The sequence below is a fragment of the Neofelis nebulosa genome, chromosome 10, assembly GCF_028018385.1.
Source record: "Neofelis nebulosa isolate mNeoNeb1 chromosome 10, mNeoNeb1.pri, whole genome shotgun sequence".
NCBI lineage: Eukaryota > Metazoa > Chordata > Mammalia > Carnivora > Felidae > Neofelis > Neofelis nebulosa.
The window spans coordinates 8,936,067-8,951,542 of NC_080791.1; the positions used below are offsets into that span (position 1 = coordinate 8,936,067).

Sequence of the window (15,476 nt, forward strand, 5' to 3'; positions counted from 1 at the left end):
CAATGCCCATCACCCATTTTCCTCCTCCCATCAACCTGTAGTTTGCTCTCTGTATTTAAGAGTCTCTTATGATTTGCCTCCCTCTCTGTTTGACACTGTTTTTCCCCTTCCCTTCCCCCGTAGGCTTCTACCAAGTTTCTCAAGTTCCACATGAGTGAAAACATATGATATCTGTCTTTCTCTTACTATTTCACTTAGCATAATACCCTCCCTTTCCATCCACATTGTTGCAAATGGCAGGCTTTCATTCTTTCGCATCGCCAAGTAGTATTCCATTGTATATAGAAACCACATCTTCTATATCCATTCATCTGTTGATGGACATTTGGGCTCTGTCCATAATTTGGCTATTGTTGAAAGTCCTGCTATAAACATTGGGGGTACATGTGCCCCTAAGGATCAGCACTGCTGAACTTTTAAATTGACTTAGGTCACATTAGAATCATATCACTTCTCAACTACTTAAATGTCACATTCTATTACCATCTCTTCAGTCCTGTTTCATTTCTTTTTACCTGGATAATGTTGGCCATAGCTCCCTGACACTTTCATCTCCAAGGTGAAAAACAGGACAAGTAAAAAAAAAAATCGCTCTGTAGTTTACCAGCTTTTCCCCATGCCTGTTGCTCCTCAAAATTCACATTCTACAAATCTCATTTCCTCTCTTTTTTTTTTAATGTTGAGTTTTTATTTTAGGGGGCAGAGGGAGAGGCATTTTTCAAAATTGTGAAATGCAGGGACCTCTCTATACTCTCTTTGCAACTTCCTCTGAATCTATAATCATTTCAAAATGATTTTTTGAAAACCATGAAATACACACATAAAAGAGTATATTAAAGGAAAATGTGTGGCTTAAAGTTAATACACATGTGCCTGCCCCCCTGATTAAAAAAAATAATAACATCTCCAGTGCATTGGAAGCCCACCACCCATGGTGCCATGTTCCCCTTTCTTTTTTTTTTTTTAAGTTAATTTATTTATTTTGAGAGACAGAAGGAGCAGGGTGAGGGGCAGAGAGAGAGAGAGAGAGAGAGAGAGAGAGAATCTCAAGCAGGTTCCGTGCACTCAGTGCAGAGCCCAGCCCACAAACCATGAGATCATGACCTGAGCCAAATCAAGAGTTGGATGCTTAACCAACTGAGCCACCTAGGCATCCCCAAAGTACCCCTTACCAGTTGTATACCCTTGTCTCTTCCCCAGATGTACCACCTTCTTGACTTTTAATGTTTACCATATTTTTTTCTTTACTGATTTACCAAAAATGTTTGTATCTCTAAATAATGTTGCATGTTCATTAGTTTATATAAATGGAATAATTCTGCATTGTGTGAACTCTTCTAGGATTTTTTTATTCCTGAGATTTATCCATTTTATTGATATAATTGGTTAGGTTATTAAGGGAACATGTCCCACCATTCCCCCAGCAGACCCATTTCAAGGATGCATTCTTGAGAGTAAGGTGTCATTGGAACCATCTGTATGGTATACATGTCTGAATCTCAGTAAGGCCTCTACATCAACTTTTAAGATTCTGGTGGGAAGGTGTGGAGATCTACTTGTCTCACAGCTGCTCAAGACAAGTCTCATGTGTGAATTCCCTTGCCTGTTAAACCTTCTGCCTACTGAACTGGAGTGGTTCACTTCTTTCTTTGGTCTCTCCTTGCCCTCTTTGAACAGGGGCCAGATTGGGAACTAAGAGTATTTTACTAATTTTCACTGCTGTATGGTATTCCTATTGTATAACTATCCCATCCAGTCTACTTATGCTTAACATTTGGGCTGTTCCCATTGTTCACAATGGTGCTTTAAATATTCTTGTACACGTTTTTGAATGCACACAGACAGCATTTTCTCTAGTGTATTTAGTGAAGAGTGCAAGTAGTGGATCATAACATATGCACACATTCAACTTGACCAGGTGATACCAAACAGAAATTCGAAGAGTTATACCAATATACTCTCCCACCCATACCACATGAGAGTTTCCATTCCATTGTTCTATAGCCTCAGCAACACTTGATATTGTGGCTTATTTTTTTTTCTCTATCTGATGCATGTGTAATGATGTCTTATTTTTGCTCAAACATATATTCATCTGGTTACTAACAAAATTGAGCATCTTTTCAAGAATTTATTGACTACTTGAGTTTCACTTCTTTTGAGTGCCAAATTTTATTTTTTCTTCTGTGGATAAACAGTTGCCTCAGTATCTCTCTTGGAAAAGTTGAAAAGTCTATCCTGTCCTCATTACTTTGATTTCCACCATAGGTTAAGTGTACATTAATGTGTGGGTCTGATTCTGGGCTCTTGGCTGTGTCCCATCAGTCTTTTTCTTTTCCTGTGCCAATTCAACACTGTGTTAATCACTGTAACTTTATAATACATCATGAAAGACAGTTTCCTCACCTTTGTTCGTCTTTGAGTGATTTACCTTTCTTGACCTTTTTAATTATTAGAATCAGATTATCAAGTTCTATTTAAATTGTTTTACAAGAATTGATGTGTTTTTGATTATTGAGTTAAGTTTTGTAATCTAATCCTTGAATTTGATCATCTTTTTTTATTTTTTTTTTGAGGAGTCTGTAATGTCTGTAATGGACAGGATAGGCCAGGTTATGTTGTGGTTACTGCCCACCTCAAAACCTCAGTGACTTAGCGCGAGGTTTATTTCTTGCCTCTGCCACCTGTCCATTGTAGGTCAGCTGGGGATCCCCTCTGTGTCATCCTCACTCGGCAGCCTGAGCCGATGAAGCATCAGCATCTGGACCATTGCTGGTTTTAGGGGTGGTAGGAAAGAAAGATAGCTCAATAGCACACTGGTGCTTAAAGCTTCCACTCATCTTCCTTCACTCAAACCAAGTCATGTTGATAACACCAGAAGCAGGAAAGTATATAGGATGGAAGAAAACCAAACATAGTTGTGAACACCAAACCATCTCTCTGTCAACTTTTATAATTTTCTCTATAAGTCTTGTTATAGGTATTCCTAGATACTTCATATGTTTGACAACATTGTAAATGGTTACAACATTTAATTTTCTGTTTGTTCCTGGCACATGAAATGCAATTAATTTCAGTATGCTGATTTTTATTCAGCAACTTTGCTAAATTCTCTTATTAATTTTAATAACTTGTCTGTAGTTTATTTAGTATTTCCATGAACTGGATCAAATAATTTGTGAGTAATAACACTTTGTTTCTTTTTATTTGCATACCTATTATTTTGTTTTCTTGCCTAACTGCTCTGGCTAGAATTTCTAATACTAATAGATACTAATTTCTAATACTAATAGTAGCAGCCATCATTGTCTTCTTCCAATCTCAAAGACAAAGCTTTTTACTTTTCATCATTAAGTATGATGCTTCTGGAAGTTTTGTGGGTTTTTTTTTTTGTTTGTTTTTGGTAGAAACTCTTTTAACAGATTTCCTACTATGCCTAGCTTTTATTTTTTCTGTTGTTGTTTTTTATATCCCCATGACTTATTTATTTTATAACTGGAAATTTGTAGCTTTTTATCTCCTTCATCTATTTCAGCTGCCCCCCATCCCTTGCCTCTGGCAACCACCAACCTGTTCTCTGTATCCATGAGCTTGGTTTTGTTGTTGTTGATAATGCTTAGTGTTTTTTTTTTTAATTTAGTGTTTATTTATTTTTGAGAGAGACAGAGAAAGAGAGAGAGAGAGAGAGGAGAAGGGGCAGAGAGAGAGGGAGACACAGAATCAGAAGCAGGCTCCAGGCTCTGAGCTGTCAGCACAGAGCCCAACACGGGGCTCAAACCCACAAACTATGAAATTATGACCTGAGCCGAAGTCAGACTCTCAACCAACTGAGCCACCCAGGCATCCCAATAATGCTTCATTTTTTAAGAGTTAAAAAAAGTCATGATTGGGTGTTAATGTTGGAACTGCTTTTGCTGTATCTGTTGGGATAATTTTATTTTTTGCTCTTCTTTCATTTTTTAATGAAGTGAATTACATTAACTGAAAATTACTGAAATTATATTTTTTATTATGAAATCAACCTTGCATTCCTGGGAGAAACCACTTTCATCTTGATGTGTTATCCTTTATATGTTTTCTGCATTTTGCTTGTTAATATTTTGTTTAGGATTTTTATACTTATATTCATGAGACAGACTGGTCTGTAATTTTCCTTCTTCCTATACATCATTGTCAAGTTAGGTACTGAGGTCATACCATTACGGTATAACTAACTGGTCAAACCATCTGGGCTTTTACTTTCTTTGAGGGGGATTTTTGTTAACTCACTAAAAATGTCCTTGTTTCAAATGGATTTTTAAATAAATTCTTGATAGTCTTCCCTCTTCTTTCTTTCCCCCCATTCTTCTTAGGCTTCACTTTTGGTATTTAATGTTATAATTATTAAAATTTAAAATGCAGCAAAATACTTGTGTAAGAAGAACTATGCACAGAAAACCTATTTTATTCAAGGGAGAACATGAGAGACAGAGGAGACTATGGCTAAAGTGTATTTGGACTGATGTTAAGTCGAGTGAATTTTTTACAACTATATGATAATTAAACTGTATGATAATTGGGATAACTGATTGATAATTACAATACAGTGACTGAGAGCAGCTTTGTTTATGGAGACCTCACTCTGTTTGGAACAGTGCCCTGCAGGCATGATCTCATTTGTCTATGTGGGATACTAGCATAGACCAATTTATGGATGGAGGGACTAAGAATAAATGACTTGTCCAAGGCCACATAACTACTAAGTGCCAAAGCCAGGAATCAACCCAGGCCTGGGTGGCTCCCCCAAACCTCGACCTTAATGTCTGCACTATACTGTTTCTGTCACACCTCAGCTCACATGCAACAGTGGAGGGTCCCATTCCATGGGTGACTCAATTTCAACTCCAAATCTTCTGAAGATTTAGACAGAAGCTCCTACTTTACAGGTATTTGTTTTTTGTTTAACTCTAGATTCAGTTTAGACCAGAACGTAAAAATGGACCAGCCAGAAGCAGGCAGGACTGGTTAGTTTGAAAGCCAGACCTCTCAAGAGCCATAGCATTCTATCAGGCAAACGCTAAAGAATTAGCTGAAGCAGTGGGCAGATGGTATGAACCTTTCAGGTTTATGTTTGAATTTAAATCCCTGGTACTGAGAAGCAGCTTCTTTCATGCTTCATGTAATTTCACCCTCAGCACCTTTTTCTTCTTGTACCTATAACAGACCTGCTACTATAGGTATTTGGGTGTGATGGGGGTGTGGATAGGCGGAGCACATGGGGGTTGGTAGATGTCCTAGGTGTCAATCATTTTGAAAATTCATTCAGTCGTTAACTCTCAGCTTTGTCTGGATGTGAGGAGCTCCTTGAAGAAGAAAGAAATCATTGGGACTGGCAAACCTGTGTGCCCTTTTTCCTCAGAACATTTATTGTAATAGTCCTGCAGCTCTTTACCTCTCATATTTGTGATGTAGGTTTTATCTAATGATTCTGGACATCAGGGAGGGGTCTGTGATTCTGAATGATGTCCCCTCATTTTAAGAAGCTGGAGTGCCTTGACCCTAGTAGGGGATGACTTATTATTGCCACAATCAAAAGAGGCCTCTGAAGGCAGCCCTCTCCTACCCCCTGCCCCAAGATGAACTATTCTAATCTGTGGTAATAGTTACATGTAGAAACTCAATCATTTTATGTCCCCTGACATCCCTCAGCTGCTTTCCATTGGAAGTGGGTTACTTTAGAGATTGTGAGGTAGGGCAATGGTGGGGCTAAACCAAGATGGGCTGTGGAAAGTGAATAGGGGAATAATTCTTAAATACCTGGGCTAGAGATATTGCATCGTGTGTCCTCTGAATTATTGGTGGGAATCATGAGATGAGTAAAATTTCTGAAGATTCTTTTTGCCAGGTTGGTGTCTGTATTCAATGTATTATTCCATAATTTCACGTCACAACTGTCCCAGCTTGTGCATGTGTGTGCACATTAGTGTGTGTGTGTGTGTGTGTGTGTGTGTGTGTGTAGGGGAGAGAGACATGGGACATGGAGGACACACGTTCCTATGACAGCAGATGAATGGATTTGAAGAGAATTTCAGCCCATCACAGTATCCTAATTTACCTCTGTAATAGATCATTTTTTATGCCAACGTTGGGGATAATTCAAGAACAAAGGCCAAGACCGCTGAAATGTCTCTCTCCAGTCTTGCCCCTCAGGAGAGTCACTGGTGAACTTTCATCGGTAAAACAATAGGTGTCTCCGATGGGTGGCAGCATGGATCTGGGTGGATCTGGACCCACAGCGGTCTGAAAGGATGTCAGGATCATCTTGTAATTTTATGGTGGAAATTGTTTCTGAAGGTATCACAAAGAGGCATATCATTAGAATAGTACTGGATGGGGCTTACCCTCATCTCTCCATGCTGGGCAAGTGTCCTAACACATGGCTTATAATTAACATGAAAGGTAATGTACCCCTGAGTTCCCTTCACCCTCACCTTGTCCCTTTGAAACAGTTATCTTCTTACCTGTTCAAAGTAATTGAGTTGTACATGCTTTTGATTCGCGAGTGAGAATTTGTGTGAGATAAAGCTGGAAAGAGAAATCGAGTCTGAATCTTAGAAGGTCTTCAATGCCTTCTTGAGAGTCATTGTGGGTTCTGGAGAAAAGGGACAATTGATCATAGTACACCTTGGGAAGCTTGATGTGCCATGGACCCAAGGGGGAATTGGAGGTGGAGAGCCTAGCTAGGGTGCTTTCAGAATACCCTAGAGAAAAGATTAAAAGGGCTTCAATTGGAGCAGAGGGAATAAAAAAAAAAAAACATGGGAAATATTAAGAAACAGAAGAGGCAGAACTTGGAGATATGGAATGAGTGAAGCAAACCCAGCATTTACTTTCTGTTTTATTTCTTCCCAGTGAATTCCCAGTTTGGAATGTACCTCTCCTTCACATAATCCTGGCATTCTCAACATGGGGAAGGAAGCTGACTCCATCCCAGGCACCAGTGAGTAGATCCTGCTTAGCCTATAATTATTTGCCAGGGATTGGTTTAGAGGTGGGCATGCATCCAGTTCTAACCAGGGTGATGTGAGGTAAGCTGTCCTGGGATTTGGGAAAATGTCTCATTTACTTGTAAGAGGAAAGCACCATTACACATGTCCCACTTTCTGCGTCTGAATGTTGACATGTCTGGATGTGATGTCTGAATCTGTGCATCGCCATCTTGGTATCAGGCAAAGCCTAGAGGGTGGCAGAGCCAAGAGAAGTTGGAGATGTGACGATGGAGCCTTGAAGATGAATCTTTTCGTTTCTTGTCATGTGTGATAACACAGTTCCTTACTGCGGAAGCTCACTGGAGTCGGGATTTTCTGTGGCTGGCAGCTGAAGCCATGTTGGTGTAGCAAGTGAGTTGAGAGGTTTAAAGCGAGGGTACGGTCTCACCTCGGAGACTAGGACGATGGCGATTCTCTCGTCTTGAGGTGGGCAGCGCTTAGACTTTCGATTCTGGAAGGTATGGGTGCGAATGGCTGTTCTTCCACTTTCACTCTGCGACTTGGGAGAAACTGTTGAACTCCTCTTAGCAGGTTTTCTCTTTTCCAGAAGTATAACAACATGCACGTCCTCACAGGGTTTTTGGGAAGACTCAGCCACATGATGCGTGTGAAGTGCCTGTTGCCAGTAGGCACTCAGCCAGTTTTGGTTTCCTACTTCCCCATCGGGCATGTGGTTCCAGAAGAGTAGTTTCTTCCTAAACCAAACCTACCAGCCTATTGTCATGGACCCTGGCCCTTATGCAATGCTCACACAAAACAAGTGATCAAGAAGGTCTGAACTGAAATGAGCCAGAGGTTAGGGAACATCCTTCCGTGTGGTGGGAAGCTGGAACCAGGGGAGGCCTCGAATTTGTGTTTGTGGTTAAAGCCTTCATGTTCAGGTTTTTCCTGGGCAATCTCCATGCCCAGCGGAACCACAGTAGGTATATCATACATCCACTGCCACTGCAATAAATATAAATTGACCTCATTTGGTCATTGCTTGGGTGTAGAATTTCTGGATGCAGAAGGACAGATTGAATACTAAAACAAATTAAATGACAGTTTTCAACGCTGTAATCCTATTTCCTGGTTACAAGGGCTTGGGTGGATTTTCTGCCAACTGAATAATTCTCATCTGAAAAACACAGATGTATGTTGGCAGGTCCTGTGCTATCCCAAACATACTGTGAGAAACTCAAATATAGTTATTTAAATTACCGGATGAAAGCACGAGTCCTCACCCAGCTCAGCTGTCGTACATGCTAACGAGATCAGAGTGCTTGGCCTGGGCCTTGGATCCTAATTCCAGAGGCAGGTGAGAGGAGAGTTATAGGAATGCAGGTCCGGGGAGCTGGGCATACGTGTCAATGCTTCTTCACGTCTCCTCTCTCTAATAAAGAGAGACGTTGGGTAACTTCCACCGTGGGATGGGGCCTGGTGTCTTCACAAAACCATGGCAAGCATCCAAAGCAATCCTTTCTTTGCAGAGAGCAAGGAACCTCTGGCTTCCAATGTATTGAGTACTTGCTAAGTACCAGTCACTACACTTTACACAGTTTATCTCATGTAATCCTGAAAACAAAACAAAACAAAACAAAACAACAACAACAAAAAAAACAACAACCCTGGAAGGAGAGGCTGTGGTTGTCACCATACCACAGATGAGGAAGCAAAGGTGAAGAGACATTAAGTACCTTGCCTAGCACGACATGGACACTTAAGTGGCAGAGCAGGGATTTGAGCCCAAACTCAGGCTTTTCATAGATTCCAAAGCCAGCATTCTTTTTCAAAAAAATTTCAGTGTTTATTTATTGAGAGAGAGAGAGAAAGACAGACACACAGAGCATGAGTGGGGGAGGGGCCGAGAAAGAGGGAGACACAGAATCTAAGGCAGGCTCTAGGCTCCAAAGTGTCAGCACAGAGCCCGGCGCAGGGCTCCAACTCGTGAACCATGAGATCACGACCTGAGCCGAAGTCGGACACCTAACTAACTGAGCCACCCAGGTGCCCCTCAAAGCCAACATTCTCAACCCCTAGACTAAAATGTCCTTAGCCCATTGCCAGTGACTGCGTCATGTCGTAAAAGCGAAGATGGCCAATAACTCCGAGGCTTTCGGGAATTCTGCAGCACTGGAAGATAGATATTTGGAAAGGGGCCATGTGGCTTCCTGAGTGAGAGAGCTGTAGTCACAGGGTTAGCTTAATAAAAAGATTACCTTTCATCCCTCACACGGGGATAATGAAATAATATGGACTATGAGAACTCATCACCTGCTTGGCAAAAATCCCTACAGAGTTAGCCAGAGGAAACCCCAGGTGTTTTGGCCTTGAACAAGGCACATGGAACAATTCTGAACCTGTGTCCAGTGCTGCTCTCTGTACAGGCCTACTCATGCTCAGGATGACCAGGGCTGTACGGATGTATTTTCCTTCCCAGCACTGTTTTTCCTCTTGTCAGGCACAGTGTTGGGTTCTATTCGCACCTAGACCACAGTGGAGAATATTTGGTTCTCCCCATCTGGCAACAAATGGTTCCCTTTTGCTCATTCTCGAAAAGTATAAAGAGATCTTGCAGAGACCCTTCAATCACCCTAGATTGGGTCCTTTTGCCTTATATGCTTCAGAAAAGGAGATTCTATCATTTTCCTTGTCTTCCATGCTATGGTCAACACTCTTTCCGAATCCCAACCTAAGTTTGTCCTCCTGTGGTTTAAGCTCTTTCCCTCTTGTCTGTCTTGCATTATTGTTGGGCAGTGGGGCGGCTGGAGGAAATGGAGGTTCTTTGTGAGTTTACTGAATCCTGACCCAGGCTGAGCTTTGTAGAAGTTGACAGCCACCCTGCTTATTAAAGAGACTATATTCCCTATATGTCTATTTTTATATCCTCTGAGCACTAGGAAGCCTTTGTTGGAAGGGAGGTGATCTCTCTCAAGAGACTGAGCAACTTGGAAAATAACAGCGGTTTGCAGGCTTTTCAGGTGCCTAGAAATTGCTCTCTTTTAGAAACCTTTTTGCTTTTGAAACAGTTAATTGAATAGCGTTTACATTCATAACACGACAAGAAATCATCCAACCCCATGTGCAGTTGTGACAGCTGGAAAGTATTTTGCAGTCATCTTCATGCATCAGACCTTACGGAACCTCTGTTGCCCCCTTCTTCTGTCCCTATAAGCCTATAAAATACATTTTCTTCTGCTGACACTGCAGCATGAACTCTCCATAGCAACTTATTCCCATACCACCTGTTAATAATGCCAAGAGTAATGTATTTAACTCCCTGCATACTGTGCCAAAATGTTTACACAATTCAGCTTATTTCAGACTTTAAAGAGCAGACATAAATCCTAAACTAGCTGTGTCCCTTCCAAACACTCAGGGACTTGGTTGCAATGTTTTTGTGGGTAGAATTGGGCCGATTTTTCCCAGCTATTTTTTAATAAAAAGTAAGGTACTCCTTTGGGGCTACTTTGCTAACTGTTTGGGGGTACTCAGAAATGAGCTGCTTTGCAGAACATTGTCAAATGTAAGAACGCACCTCTTCAGTTAAATGTCAGCTTTATTGGCAGTGTTCTTAAAACAAAACTAATACTTCTAGATGAAAAATTTGTCCATGTAAATATGTGATGATAATTTTCATAATGCATCACCTGAAATAATGATAATATGAATTAAGATTTATTTTGTATTTTACTGTTTATAATTTCAATTTCCATTTTTTGCTGTTCTTATGAAAATTCTGTACTGTACTGATCAAAATCTACATTTTACACCGACAGGCCTGAGACTGGAGGCAGTCTAGGAGGCAGTCTGCCTAAGATCACACAGCTAGTAGGAGACAGAGCTGGGATTTGCACTCTGATCTGTTGCTATAAAGCTAAGACTTTGCACCACATGAAAACTTGCTAAAATGGGTTTCTAGAAACATCTCATGAGGAGATATTAAGAGGCATGTCTCTAAAAGATTGTCCTGTCATTAAGGAATTTCCCTTTGGCAATTTGATACTGTATTCTTCTCTTTGGAAATCCACGATGCACAAGTACACGCAAGGCTCTGATAAGTTTTGCAATAAAGAAGCCTGCTTAATTCTGTGCAACCCAGCAGTTTCCAGGGTTCCTTGAGCATGGTGCACTTTTTCCTTCGCACATCTATTAACACTCAGAGGAACATGGTCCGTGGAGCACAGGGTGAGTGACATTGCACTCTGTCAGCCTGCTTCCCATTCAACGTTGAACGTTGAACAAGGGTACGGCACCCCTGTGGTCTTCGCTCAGTGTCCAGATGCCTCTGAAGTGCCTTTTAAAAAATACATATGGGGCACCTGGGTGGCTCAGTCAGTTAAGCAGCTGACTCTTGGTCTCAGCTCAGGTCTTGATCTCAGAGTTGTGAGTTCAAGCTCTGTATTAGACCCCATGTTGGGCATGGAGCCTCCTTTAAACAAATTTAAATAATTAACTAATTAAGTAGGTAAATAATTAAACAGGACACACATAAGACTATTATCTTCCCTCAGCCATTCCTTATTCATTCACTCAGGGTCGCTCCCTCTTGGCAATACGTTAATCCGGCTTCCTGAAAGGGATAATTTTTCCACATTTTTTAAACAAATAACAAAATAAGGCCTGGATTCATCGAAGCTGAACTGGTTTGTCCAGATCCCCAGAGAGTCAAACATCATGTTTTCATCTGAAAACCTTTAGTCAGCCTAGCAGAACTCTGTGCCCGAGCAAACATGTTCATGAGACCCCACATAATGACAAAGCCAAATGAATCGTCCTTCAGAAAGTGCTTACTATCCTGTACACATGGTCAAAATCTAAAATGATGTCACTGCTGGGTAAATGGTCCAATGAGTAAAGAATTAGTAAATCCCAAGATTGTAAATGAAAACTTTTTCATGAAAGACTGTTGTCTCCTTAATCCCTAGCACTTAAAACTAAAAACAAAACAAAACCAAAAAATAAAAAAACACAAACAAAACATCTTGCTTACAATCAATCCAAATATTTGAAAACCCCTTAAGTTCTAATTGGGATGTTCAGTTTTCTTGCAAATCCCTGGCATTGTATTGCTATAGCCAGGAATTTTCAATCATTGACTAATTCATTCCTTTCTGTTCTGTACCTCCTCCGCTGCATATCGTTCTGGTCTGGTGCTTTCTATTATGTTGACAATCTTATTATTGTTAGTTGGCTCTATGCTGAGACCTTTAGCTATAAATGTTAATTATTTTTTTATCTGCAAATGGATAAAATGGGAACTAGGCAGAACCAGGAAGAACTCATGTTCCTCTTGAAAGAAATCTGAGGCTAAAATCCATGGAAGTTTGCTGAATTTCTGTCTCCTTAGTCTTTTCACTGTTATCCATCTAAAGCTATAATGTGGGGTTGTTTTTTTCAAGAGACCCTGAAACAAGATTCAAAAATGAAAACTTTAGAATCACGGTTTGGAAGATGCCTCATAGAAAAATCACCGGAAACTGTAGACCCCATATGACAAGAGCAATTTGAAACCATCGAGGGGAGAAGTAACCTGGCAAAGTAAGGTATCAAAGATTTTGGATCCAGAGTCACAGATGAAAAGGTCAAAAGCTTGCAGCTAAGGATAAAATGAGGAGTTAAATAAAAAAGTTGCTCCTCTGCATTGGATTCTTTACAGGTCAACAACTACTGAGTCGTTAGGAAAAACTAGAGTCCAAGAGTTCCTGATCGCCTGTGACAGGCCTCCCTTCCCCAGATGGAGTTCGCGCACTGCCCTTGCCAACAGCGCTGACTCACCCACCTCCGCAGGGTGCGGACACCAGCTCCGAAGAGCAAAAGCAGAATCTGGCTGCATCCGGTTGTGTTCCTGGTCAGCTTGCATTTTCGACCTCAGAGTGAGGGGCTATGATTTAAATGTGGGCATTCTCTTAAAGTTCAGTCCCTCCAGAGGGTTTGTGAAAGCCGGAACCGCAGAGCCGTGATGATTTTCCTACACCAGGAACAAAATTAAATGTTGTCTGTCAGCTGGCCTAGCGGAAACAAGAGATCCAAAGCCACCTAATACGCTATTAGCATAACTACCTGCTATGGTAATCACCATGGTCACCTCAGCATCGGGGTTGCAGTGGTTGCAGAGTAATGAGGTTGTACCCTGCTGGCCATACTCTTGGGCTGACCGAGTGATCATCCTCATGATTAAGGGCCTTGTAGAGCTTGCTCTCATTAGATAGACCTGCGTTTGCCCTCTCTTTGGAGAGCGGCATCTGTGAATACGATTTTCCTCTTACATGGGAGTCTGTCTCACTTTCTGATGCACAACTTGCAGAATTCTGCTGTCATAGACTCCCAGAGCCAGCCGGGTCCCTAGGGGTCATGGAGGTTGCATGCGCATGCTGCACACAAACGGGGTCAGGATGGTCACATCTGGCCGTTGCAGCAATTTATACAGCTGGGATCCAGAAACATCAGTTTCACTGTGCATGCTGTGCTGAGCACCCCACAGAACCCTGGCCTCAAGGAGATGTGAAGGAAGGGCTCTGTCCACAGCGCCGGATTCTACACACCCAGGCTGCTCCTGGGTGGACCAGGTGACGCTGTGTGTTATGATTTTGGAGAAACCAGCGCTGGTGTCCTCAGAATCTCCCCATCGGTTGGCACTTTGCCTGAATTTCCAACCATTAGAGTCATTCCTTCGGGTGAAGGCAATGGTTCCCGACCTTTTCTTTTTTCTGTAGTACAAAGAACCCTTTTTAACATCAAAAAATATTACAGATATTCCACGTTATTAATAGCTTTATTTTCAGTTTCCGATGATTGAAAAAAGCTGCAAAACAAACTACTAAAATCTCAGTGGTGCTTTTACATGGATTCATATGTAATAAATTATAATAACACCCTAATATGAGGAAAAATACTCACCTGTGTATCTATGAGCCCTATTATTTATCAGGTTTAGAGATAATGCTTTGTAAACATATAAATTCATGGTAGGTCCTCATTTTTACTCCCTACTCTCCCACTGGGGAGCCCGTATCCCGTGCTTTATCACCAAGATTTATGGCCCATGGAATGGGGCCACTGAGTTAACCAGGATTTTATAAACATGTGTTCTCTGGAACAATGTTGCAAACATTGTTTGCAAAATAAACATGCAAACAAAAAATTGGTGAAAGTTGGGTTATATGGAGTCAAATAGTTTTCTTTACTGCAGGACTTCTCAGAGCCTTAACTGCTGACATGCATTTTGAATCGCTACGAAGGAGGCACTGATTTCAGAATTCCCTAAACTCTTTAACCCATGGGTCCTTTTTCCAGGCATAGTTATCGACATACCTGGGAACAGTGTTCTGAAGATCACCACTTTGGGTTAAAACATTATTTCCGAAAGATCTCTCTTGAATATAAACATATAACCTGGGACACGGAAACCAGTAAGCCTTTTGTCTCCACTAGGATATTACCAAGATTAGCTCCTGAGAGAAGCTATTGAACTGCCAAGGGAATGTCCTGAAGGAATAGCTTCTCACACATCTCTCTTCTAAGGAGCCTGAAACATGTGAACAGCAAGCTTCTTGTGTCACGTGACATTTATAGCTATACTTAATATCTCCTTAGCTTCCTCCCTCTCTTATAAAAATCACAGAGGCCAAGCGAACAAATGGCTGTCTGTCAGAAAATCAGGTAGCACCGTGCACTAAAACATTTTGGTACCACAGAGATAGATGTCCTCGAGATGTTAAATGAGAAAGTCACATGCAGAATTTCTGTCTTTAGACTGAATCCAGGTTTTGTTTGTTTTGTGTGGTGTTCAAGTTCCACTTCAGTGACAGAGTGGAGAAGCCTGGTTCCGTTAGAGGCTGTGTGTCATGGGTAGATGTGGGCTGGCTTGAGGCTGCCTTCTGATGACTGCACCAAGTGTCCCCAAGCCTGAACTCCTCTGTGATGATCCACTTTCTCTCACCACCATCCCCAACAGAAGCTAAGCCCCACACTGTACCTATTAGAGCTCCATACTCTTTACACATAAGATCTGGGCTCCTGTTGAGATTCTGACCTCCCTGGAAAAGTTACAAATTTATTTATTTATTTAAAAAAATTTTTTTTAACGTTTATTTATTTTTGAGAGAAAGAGACAGAGCATGAGTGGGAGAGGGGCAGAGAGAAAGGGAGACACAGAACTGGAAGCAGGCTCCAGGCTCTGAGCTGTCAGCACAGAGACTGGCACAGGGCTCGAACTCACAGACCGCGAGATCATGACCTGAGCTGAAGTCGGATGCTCAACCAACTGAGCCACCCAGGCACCCCGAAAAGTTACAAATTTAAATGTATTAGTCTTTAACAACCTGAGTGTGTCATGGAAAATGGGATTGGTGACTTGTGTCTAGAAAGGTGGGGAGCAGTGGGGTACTGGGGACAACCCAGTGGCGCCACTTAAGAGAAGGCCTCTGGATAGAGAGCCAAGACTCCCGAGGGAGCCTGTTTGGTCCC

The 15,476-nt window shown here is 41.5% G+C and overlaps 1 protein-coding gene across 5 annotated transcripts in view; it reads left to right on the forward strand.

Moving 5' to 3' along the window:
- POU2AF2 (POU class 2 homeobox associating factor 2) overlaps window positions 1-15,476 on the forward strand; it is a 490,852-nt gene that overhangs the window by 110,480 nt on the left and 364,896 nt on the right. For all 5 annotated transcript variants that reach the window (XM_058686716.1, XM_058686718.1, XM_058686717.1 and 2 more), the window contains exon 3: window positions 6,892-6,979. The gene's annotated coding sequence lies outside the window, so the exon portion shown is untranslated. The remainder of the gene's footprint in view (window positions 1-6,891; window positions 6,980-15,476) is intronic.